The 11,679-nt window shown below is 38.0% G+C and overlaps 1 pseudogene; it reads right to left on the bottom strand.

Moving 5' to 3' along the window:
* Window positions 1-213: 213 nt before the first annotated feature.
* LOC118019494 lies at window positions 214-1,207 on the bottom strand (annotated as a pseudogene).
* Between the last annotated feature and the right edge of the window lie 10,472 nt (window positions 1,208-11,679).

The raw sequence follows: 11,679 nt of genomic DNA, 5'->3' as shown, positions 1-11,679 counted from the left end.
GATCTCTTTTTGAGTGGAAAGGAATTTAGGTCTCAAGAGGCTTTCAGTCTGCTGTTTTCTGGAAATCATTTAATTGAGTGTAAGACCCCTGAAAAATACTGAATTCAACCTAAAAATGTGGTTTCTAGTTGACATTATTCTCTATATGATCATGATAAAAGATTAGGATATTCTTCACATTTCCAAGCAAGATCCAATTTTAAAAGCTTGTTCTTCCCAAACTCCTAAAAATAGCGAGTTGAGAGTAAACCAGAGCATTACACCACCCCTAAGAAGCTGTAGGTTTCATTACATACACCAACAAATCTACATGGTTAGTTTCTGCATTCCACTTTTACAAAATTTATTTTACACCTATTATACCAAACAGCATTTTAAACACTGACATATAAACTCCCTAAAAAGATAAAGCAAAGACAAAAGCATTTATCTTACTAGAAACAAGATACACCTTCACTTACAGTCTTCAAACATTATTGCACTTTAACTTTCATAATTTGACAATGCATTCATGGAACAATCTGCAGCTAATTTTAACAGACAAATTAAAGACTACTTTGAAGCAACCATACTGCCCTAAATTGTTTATTAGGTAAGGATTTTACAAACATTATTCATATCAGCAGTAATGGTGGAACTGGAGAGTATTGCGTCTTCTCTTATGTCTCACAGTGAGAACCAATTGTGTGACCCTTTCCAAGGCCATGGTTCTTGCAGCCTGCAGATGTCAGCCCTCGCATCTCCCTGTGCTTGTAAACTCGTTTGGTGATCCACTGGGTGTCAGGATTTTTCTGATAGCTTTACGGATGGATCAATGAGGATAACCTCAAAGAATCTGTACATGCAATCTCCACCAACCCAGTAAAAATTCAAGACTCTCAGAGCCCCACAGTGCTGTCCAGCTCACTCCTCTGCAACAGACTGAAGGCTTGGGGCAAACTTTAGCTGGTTAACACCATGATGGACAGGCTTGCCGTAGGTAGCACCCTTAGGAACTGGGCATTTGTGGCCACCATGTCTGATATATGACATAACCTTGCTTGACCTTGTAAAACACTCTGCGTGCTTTATCAGGCTTGGTTGGGCAGGGGGCCCTGTGGAGCACAGAGAGCTGGGCATACTACCAGCAACACACCCTGAGAGAAAAGCAGATTACATTGGATGGCTTCTTCCTCCACAGCTACTGGATGTACTTGTAAGCACCCATCTTGGCTTACCTTTGAGCTGATGGCTGCCACTGGATGCAAAGGGAAGAGCCCTTCTCCCCCAAGACTCTTAATTATAGAGAACAAACTGAGAGCTGCTGGAGGGGAGATGGGTGGGGGATGGGTACTGGGTATTAAGAAGAGCACTTGTGATGAGTACTGGGTGTTACATGTAAGTGATGAATCACTGAGTTCAACTCCTAAAATAAATATTGCACTGTATATTACCTAACTAGAATTTAAATAAAAACTTGAAACAAAAAATAAAAATTAAAAAATTATAAATAAAACTAGTATATTATATAAGTTATATCTCAAATAAAATGAGTCTGTTATAGACAGCAAAAAAAAAAAAAAAAATACCGTATGATCCAGCACTTACTTCTCAAAGGGATATCTGTATACTCATGTTCATAGCAGTATTATTCACAATAGCTAAAACATGGAAATGATCCAAGAGTCCATCAAGCAATAAATCACCAAGCAAAATGTAGATATACATACAATGGAATATTAACTAGTCTTAAGAAGGAAGGAAAGTCTGCAATATGCTAAAACATGGATGAAGCTTGAAGACATTATGCTAAATAAGCCAGTGACAAAAAGACAAATACTGTATGATTTCACCTATATGAGTACTAAAAGTACTCAAAATCACAAAGACAGAAAATAAAACTGTGGGGGCGCCTGGGTGGCTCAGTCAGTTAAGCGTCCGCCTTTGGCTCAGGTCGTGATCTCAGGGTCCTGGGATCAAGCCGCAAGTTGGACTTCCTGCTAGGCAGAGTCCACTTCCCCCTTTCCCTTTGCCCCTCCCCCCCTTCTTGTGCTTGTGCACGGTGTACTCTCTCTCTCAAATAAACAAAATCTTAAAAAAAAAAAAAAAAGAAAGAAAACTGGTTGCTAGGTGCTAGAAAGACGGGTGGAAATGGGCAGCTCTGTTTAATGGGTATAGGGTTTCAGTTTTACAAGTTGAAAAGATTTATGGACATGTATGGTAGCGGCAGCTATACAACATTATGGATGTATTTAATACCACTAAACTGTATACTTAAAAATAGTTACATGGTAAATTTTATGTTATGTGTATTTTACCACATCAAAAAATTTTAAATTAAAAAAAGGAAGGAGAAATTAAGACAGTCACAAATAAAAACAGAATTCACTGCTAGCAAATCTGTTCTGTAAGACCAGTAAGGTGAGTCCTTTAAACTGAAATGAAAGGACACCAGATATTAATTCAAATGAACCCAAGAAAAAGAGCACTGATAAAAGTCACTATATAGGTAAACACAGAAGGCAGTATAAATGGATTTTTGCTTATATCCTGTATTGTTAAGATAGCAATACTACCCAAACTGATCTACATATTCACTGTATACTTGTCAAAATCCTGGCTATCTTTTTTGGAGAAACTGACAAACTGATCTTAAAATTCATATAGAAATGCAAAGCACCCACAATAGCCAAAACAATCTTGAAAAAGAACAAAATTGGAAAACTCACATTTCTCAATTTCAAAATTTACTATATAGCTATAATAATCAAGACAGTGTGATACTGACATAAAGACAGTATATATAAATATATAAAGGCATATATTTAAATAGAATAGAATTGAGAGCATAGAAATCAACTCTTACATTTATGGTAAACTGATTTTCAACAAGGGTGCCAAGACAATTCAATGTGGAAAAAAAATCATCTTTTTCTACAAATGGTACTGGGAAAACTGGATATTCACATGCAAAAGAATAAAGTTAAACTACATCCTCATGCCATACACCAAAATTAACTCAAAATGGACCATAGACTTAAATGCAAGAGCTAAAACTACACCACTCTTAAGGAAAACAAAGGAGTCTCTGTGACCTTGGGTTAGGCAATAATATCTTAGATATGACACCAAGAGCAAAAGCAACAAAAGAAAAAAAATAAGTAAATGGACTTCATCAAAATTAAAATCTTTTTGACTTCAAAGGATACCATTAAGAAAGTGAAAAGACAATGCACAGAATGGAAAAATTTTTTGTAAATCATATATCTGATAGGGAAATGTACCCAGAATAGATAAAGAACTCTTACAGCTCAACAATAAAAAGAGAAATCAATGTTGGGACACCTGGGTGGCTTAGTCAGTTTATGTCCTACTCTTGATTTTATCTCAGGTCATGATCTCAGGGTCCTGACCCCGCTTGGGCTCCATGCTGGGTGTAGAGTCTGCTTGAGATTCTCTCTCTCTTCTCCCTCTGCCCCTCCCCCTGCTTGTGCTCTCTCTCTCTCTCAAATAAATAAAATCTTAAAAAAAAGACAAGTCAATGTTAAAAATGAGCAAAAGATTTGAATAGACATTATCAGGTATTTGTGTATCTTCTTTGGAGAAATAAGCACATGGGAAGATGCTCAACATCATTAGTCATTGGAAAAATACAAATCAAAATCACAGTAAGAGACCACTTCAGACCCACCAGGATGACTAATTTTTTTTTCTAGGATGACTAATATTAAAAGACAGCCAATAATGAGTATTGACAAGGATGCGGAGAAACTGGAACTTCATAAATGCTGATGGAAATGTAAAATGCTGTAGTCACTTCCAAAAACAGTCAGCTTCTGAAAATGTTAAACACAGTTATCATATTCACCCAGCAGTTCCACTCCTAGGTATCTACCCACGAGAAATGAAAACACATGTCCAGCTGAAAACTTATATACAAGTGTTCATAGCATTATCATTCATAAGAGCCAAGAAATGGCTACAAGCTAAATGTTCATGAGCTGAATAAACAAATGTGATCTATTCATAGAATGGAATATTTGGCACGAAAAAGGAATAAAGTACTGCTATAACATGAATGAAACTTGAAAACATTGTGCCAAGTAAAAGAAGTCCATCACAAAAGACTACACATATTGTATCACTCCATAAACATCACATGTCTAGAAAAGACAAATCCATAGAGACAGAAATTAGATTAGTGGTAGCCAGTGGGGGAGTATTGAGAGTAACTGCTTATAGGCACCGGGTTTCATTTTTGAGTGAAAAAGTTCTAAAATTAGTGATGATGGTTGTACATCTTTGTGAATACACTAAAACCCACAAAAGTATACACTTTAAAAAGGTGAATTTTATGGTATTTGAATTATATCTCAATAAAGCTGTTATTTTTACTGAGAGAGAGAATCTTAACAAGAGCCAGCGAAATAAAGAAATATTACATACAGAAGAATAAAGATAAAAATGACAGCAGCTTTCTTGACAGAAACAATGCATGCCAGAAGAGAATGGAGAAACATCTTTATAGTACTGAAAGTGGTGGTGGGCAGGGGGGAGTCAACTTAAATTCTATACCTAACAAAAAATATCTTTCTAAAAACAAAAGTGAGGGGCTCCTGGGTGGCTCAGTCGGTTGAGCATCCAAGTCTTAATTTTGGCTCAGGTCATGATCTCAGGGTTATGGGATCAAGTCCTGCGTCAGGTTCCACACTGAGCATGGAGCCTGCTTGGGATTCTCTTTCTCCCTCTCCTTCTTCCCACTCAAGCGTTCTCTCTCTAAAGATAAAATAAAACCTTTAAAAAATAAATAAATAAAAGTGAAATACTTTCACAGCCTTAAAAAAGCTGAAAGAATTCAGTAGCAGCAGAAATTTTAAATGAAGTCCTTAGGCAGACGGAAAATTATAGCATATGGAAACCTGCATTTACACACACAAAAAAACAAAGTGCACTGGAAACTGTAACAATGTAGATAAATTTAAAAGATTTCATTTTTTATTTAAATCTCCTGAAAATAGGGGCACCTGGGTGGCTCAGTCAGTTAAGCATCTGCCTTTGGCTCAGGTTATGATCTCAGGGGTCCCATGATCCCAGAAAATATAATTGTTCAAAGTAGAAACAATAACAAAAATTTATCATATGTGAAATATAAGAAAACAAGAGTGCAAAGGCTGGTAGGGAAGAAATGGAAATATATTTCTTTTAAAGATTTAATTTATTTATTTGAGAGAAAGAGAGAAAGAGCAAGCACGAGCGGGGGGGAGAAGCAGGCTCCCCGCCGAGCAGGGAGCCCAAGGACACAGGGTTTGATCCCAGCACCCAGGGATCATGACCTGAGCCAAAGGCATAAGTTTAACAGACTGAGCCACCCAGGCTCCAGAAATGGAAGTGTATTGTAGAAACGTTATAATACTATAAGTGAAGTAGTATAATATCATTTGAAAGTAGACTGTGTTAAATTGAAGATATGACCAGATGTTGGCAAACTATAATTTGCAGACCAAATCTGGCCTGCTCCCTGTTTTCATAAATAAAGTTTTATTGGAGGGAAGCCTGGGTAGCTCATTCGGTTAAGCGTCTGCCTTTGGCTCAGGTCACGATCCCAGGATCAAGTCCCGCGCTGGGCTTCTTGCTCATTTGGGAGCCTGCTTCTCCCTTGCCTGCTCTGCCTGCTGCTCCCCCTGCTTGTGCTCTCTTTCTCTCTGACAAATAAATAAATAAAATCTTAAAAAAAAAAAAGTTTTATTGGAACACAGCCAGAGTCATTCATTTACATATTGTGCCTGACTGCTTTTGTACAAAAATGGCAATCAAATAGTTATGACAAAGATAGTATAGTGCACCAAATCTAAAATATTTACTATATGGACCTTTATAGAAAAAGTTTGTTGGTCTCTGGTGTATACTATACACCCTCAAACAGGCACACAAGGAATTACAGGCTAATAAACAAAAAAAGGAGATAAAATGGAAACATAAAAGATATGTAATCCAAAAAGAAGGCAGAAAAATAAGAAAAAGAGAACAAAATACAGACGAGACAAACAGAAAACAAATAGTACTTGGTGGATTTGATCACAACTGTATCAACAATATTCAGTAAATGGTCTAAATATCCTACTAAAAAGGCACAGATTATCAGGTTGGATAAGAAAGTAAGACACAACCATATGCTGCCTTCAAGAAACCCACTATATAGGGCGCCTGGGTGGCTCAGTTGGTTAAGCGACTGCCTTCGGCTCAGGTCATGATCCTGGAGTCCCGGGATCGAGTCCCGCATCGGGCTCCCTGCTCGGCAGGGAGTCTGCTTCTCCCTCTGACCCTCCCCCCTCTCATGTGCTCTCTGTCTCTCTCATTCTCTCTGTCTCAGATAAATAAATAAAATCTTGAAAAAAAAAAAAAAGAAACCCACTATATAGACATAAATAGGTTAAAACAAAATGATAGGGATTCTGGAGCTGGATAAGATAGGGTAAGCACACTTCATTCTATCACTCCTATTGAATGCAAATACAAAACCTTAACAGAATGCATGGAGTAGTATTTGAGGACTCTGAAAAGTCATTATTAGCAGAAGGACTGGGGAAGACCCGAATTCCAACATATCTGGGTTTTTTTTTTCCCCTCTAGTATCCTAAAGCCTGAATTTAACACATCAAAAAAAATCTAGCAGTGAAAACTGGGGTACACCTAGAGACAGCTCCAAGAGAAGCCCTTTTTCTGGCTCAGAACAGGAAAGGGAACTCCTAATACTCGGAGAGTGTGAAAATCCCCCATTTTTTCTCTTTCTTTTCTCCATTCTCTCATACCCAAACCCCCAGGCAATCCTATAGTGGCAGTATGAAGGCAGCAGCAGCAATAAGTGCTAATAAGCAGTGGTGATAAGAATCATCAAAGCTGGGGCACCTCGGTGGTTCAGTCAGTTAGTAAGTGCCTGTGTTCGGCTCGGGTCATGATCTCGGGCTCCCTGCTCAGCGGGGAGTCTGCTTCTTCCTCTCCCTCCGCCCCTCCCCCCGCCTTGTGCGCTCTCTCTCTCTCTCTCAAATAAATAAATAAAAATCTTTAAAAAAGAAAAAAAGTTAAAATTTATCAAAACTTAAGCACACACTTATAGACTATACATGGTGCCATTTGCAGTCGAGAGAAATGCAAGCAAATGTAAAGATATCGTATTACATCATAGCTGCATAAAATTAACTGTAGTGCATATGTGCTACTGTAATAATTTCATAGCCACCTCCTGTCGCTCTTGTGGTGAGTTCAAGTGTTGCAAGCACCTACTTAAAACACCATGTGACACTAATCATCTCAGTGTGAGCAGTTTGTTTCTCTAGTAAATTGCATGTGTTGCAGTAAAAAGTGATCTCTTGTGGTTCTCACATTTTTCATTGTGTTTAGCGCAGTATCATAAAACTTGAGTTAAAACCATGGGACCCACATAAAGTGCCATTAGTGATGCTGGAAGTGCGACCAAGAAGCAGAGAAAACTCATGACATTTTTTTTTTTTAAGATTTTATTTATTTATTTGACACACAGAGAGAGAGCACGAGCAGGAACACAAGCAGGGGGAGTGGGAGAGGGAGAAGCAGACTTCCTGCGGAGCAGGGAGCCAGATGCGGGGCTTCATCTCAGGACCCCAGGACCATGACCCGAGCCGAATGCAGACGCCCAATGACTGTGCCACCCAGGCGCCCCAAGTCATGACATTTTAAGAAAAAGTTGAATTGCCTGATATGTACATAGACTGAGGTCAGCAGCTGCGGTTGCCTGTCACTTCAAGATAAATGAATCCAGTGTAAGGACCACAGTAAAAAAAAAAAAAAAAAAAAAAAGATAAGGAAATTCATGAAGCTGTTGCTGCAGCTATACCAACAGGTATGAAAACACTGCACTTTTTGCAAAATATATTTTTATCTCATATTGAAAATGCAGCTTTTATGTGAGTACAAGATGCTATAGGAAAGGCATAACTATAGTCTCTAATATGATTCCAGAAAAGTGAAGTCATTATAGGACAACTTAAAGCAAAAGGAAGGTGAAGGACCTAAACCTGGAGAATTTAATGTCAGCAAAGGATGGTTTGATTTTATAAAGAGGTTTTGCCTAAAAATGTCAAGAGAACAGAAGCAGCAGACAAGTTCCCAGACACCATTAAAATAATCACAGAGGAGAAAAGATATCTGCCTGAACAGGTTTTTAATGCAGACAATGTGCCTTTTTCTGGGGGGGAAAAATCCCACAAAAGACATTTATAAGTTAGAAAGAGAAGCAAACACCAGGATTTAAGGCAGGAAGAGATAGGCTGACTCTACTGTTTTGTGCAAATGCAGTCAGGTTTATGATCAGGACTGCCCTTATCTATAAAGTTCCTAACCCTTGAGCCTTGAAGGGAAAAGATAAACACCAGCTGCCAGTCTTTTGGTTATTCAACAAGAAGGCTGGACAACAAGAACCCTTTTTCTGGATCAATGCTTTGTCCCTGAAGTCAAGAAGTACCTTACTAGTAAGGGACTGCCTTTTAAATTTCTTCTGATATTGGACAATGCCCCTGGTCAACCAAACCCCATGAGTTCAACACCAAAGGCATCAAAGTAGTCTACTTGTCTCCAAACACAACATCTCTAATACAGCATCTAGATCAGGGGTCATAAGGACCTTTAAGATTCATTATGCACAACACCCTATGGAAAAGATTATCAACACGAAGGAAGAGGACCCCAATAGAAAGAACATCATGAAAGTTTGGAAGGATTACAACACTGAAAATGCCATTGTTCTTACAGAAAAAGCCATGAAAGGCATCAAGCCCCCAAAAATAAATTCCTGCTGGAGAAAACTACATCCAGATCTTGTGCATGACTTCACAGGATTTACAACAGAGCCAATCAAGGAGATCATGGATATGGAAAAAAAAAAAAAAGGTGGGGGGATGAAGGGTTTCAAGATATGTTTCTTGGAGAAATTCAAGAGTTATGTGACAGCACACAAGAGGAATTAACAAAAGACAACTTAATGGAGATGAGTGCTACTGAACCGGTGCCAGACAATGAGGAAGAGGATGTAATAGAGTCCAGAAAACAAACTGAAGTTAGACAATCTGGCTGAAAGGCCAGATTTGACTTCATTTATATCATGGACCCTTGTATGATACAAGCACTGAAACAAAGCAAATGGTGGAAGAAGGATTGGTACTACATAGATACATTTTTAGAAAAATGTAAAAGCAAAAAAGTCAGAGAGAAATTATGATGTATTTCTATAAAGTTATACCAAGTGTGCCTGCCTCTCGTGCCTCCCCACCTCCTTCACCTCTTCTGCCTCTGACACCCCTGAGACAGCAAGACCAATCCTTCCTCTTCTTTCTCCTCAGCCTACTCAACGTGAAGATGAAAATAAAGGCCTTTATGATGATCCACTATTCCAGTTAATGAACAGTAAATAATCATCATGCTGTACAATTAATAAACTTATCTGTTGTGTATGTGTGTATCTTTGTGTGAACATCTAATAACTGTACAGAAAGAACTGTATGAGATGGTTTTGTGTCAGCGGCAGCAGCGCCTAAGTATTCATCATGTAGAACAAACACCATGTGCAAGACTTGTATGGAAATAGCCTATCCTTACACAAGCATAAGGTGAGTGATATTTAATAAAAAATTAATAATGTGTTAGTTTTCTTACTGTTTTAAAACTTTGCTTTCAAGATTAACATACAGTTTAAAGATCCCTCTCTCCCCACCCCCTCCCCAAATTGGGGAAACTGTATCACCTATCATCACAGGTAAGTAGTTTTTTAAAAATATAACAATGTCTCCAATACTGTATTACGAATATGACTGTAATACTGTATGCCATAAAAATTTTATAATGATTCATTCATTAGCATATAGGCTACCATGAAGCAATCATGTTGATTCCACTAAGCTACCATAAAAAGCAATCATATTGTTGTTTCTTTGTTACCAAACATGAATTGTTATACTTGTAAATAAATATGAATTTCTTTTTTTTTCAAGATTTTATTTCTTTATTTGACAGAGACACAGCGAGAGAAGGAACACAAGCAGGGGGAGCGGCAGAGGGAGAAGCAGGCTCCCCGCCGAGCAGGGAGCCCGATGTGGGGCTCAATCCCAGGACCTGGGACCATGACCTGACTCGAAGGCAGACACTTAACGACTGAGCCACCCAGGCGCCCCAATAAATATGAATTTCTTTTTCACATTACCTTTTCCATTTTTGATGTCTTATGTGACTAATACAAATAATATCTACAGTGTTTTGTATCATATAAGACAACATTGATGTAGGTACTGACAGACAATTCATTTTGTAAACAGATGATGTAAGCTTACAGTACCAATATAGTACAGTACTATAAATGTATTTTCTCTTCCTTATGATTTTCTTTTTTTAAAAAGATTTTATTTATTTATTTCACAGAGAGAGAGCGCACAAGCAGAAGCAGCAGGTAGAGGGAGATGCAGGCTCTCTGCTGAGCAAGGAGCCTGATGTGGGACTTGATCCCAGGGTCCTGGGATCATGACCTGAGCCAAAGGCAGACACTTAACCGACTGAGCCACCCAGGCGCCCTCTTCCTTATAATTTTCTTAATAACTTCTTTTCTCTAGCTTACTTTATCGTAAGATACAGAATATAAAACATATACAAAATACATGTCAATCGGCTATTTATATTATCAGTAAGGCCTGCAGTCAACAATAGGCTATTGTTAGTTAAGTTTTAGAAAAGTCAAAAGCTGTTAGTGGATTTTTGACTTTGCAAAAGTTGACACCCCTAACCCTCAGGTTGTTGAAAGATCAAATGTAATTATCAGATCACCATGTTGTACACCTGAAACTAATAATATACTATACTTCAACTAAATATGAAAAAAAATAAATAATGGGAAAATCTCCAAACTTTTGAAGAGTTTGAAACACAAAAACAATAGAGAAAAATCACTGAAGCCAAAAGCTGGTTCTCTAGAAGATTAATAAAAAAAGATAAACCTCTACCAAGACTGACAAAGAAAAAAAGAAGACACAAATTACCAATTTTAGGAATGAAAGAGGTAATATCACTACAGACCATGTAGACATTAAAAGGATTATGAAGAATGATTAGGGATAATTCTACACACACAAATCCAACAAACTGGATTAAATGAATGAATCTCTCAAAAATTCAAACTACCAAAACTCACCAGAGATTAAATAGGTAACCTGAATAGTTCTATATTAATTAAAGAAATTAAATGTGTAGTTAAAATTCTTCTGGGGGGCGCCTGGGTGGCTTAGTCAGTTAAGCATCTGACTCTTGATTTTGGCTCAGGTCATGATTCCAGGGTTGTGAGAACAAGCCCCAAGACTGGCTCTGTGCTGGGCATGGAGACTGCTTAAGATTCTCTCTCTCGGGCGCCTGGGTGGCTCAGTTGGTTGAGCGACTGCCTTCGGCTCAGGTCATGATCCTGGAGTCCTGGGATCGAGTCCCACATCAGGCTCCCTGCTCAGCGGGGAGTCTGCCTCTCTCTCTGACCCTCCCCCCTCATGCTCTCTATCTCATTCTCTCTCTCAAATAAATAAATAAAATCTTAAAAAAAAAAAAGATTCTCTCTCTCTCCCTCTGCCCCCCTCCCACTCTCTTAAAAATAAAATAAATAAATAAATAAATAAATAAATAAATAAATAAATAAATAAA

The sequence above is a fragment of the Mirounga leonina genome, unplaced genomic scaffold (genome assembly GCF_011800145.1).
Source record: "Mirounga leonina isolate KUSES-001 unplaced genomic scaffold, KU_Mleo_1.0 Mir_173, whole genome shotgun sequence".
NCBI lineage: Eukaryota > Metazoa > Chordata > Mammalia > Carnivora > Phocidae > Mirounga > Mirounga leonina.
Note: the sequence above shows the minus strand (reverse complement) of the source record. Positions and strands in the feature narration are given on the sequence as shown.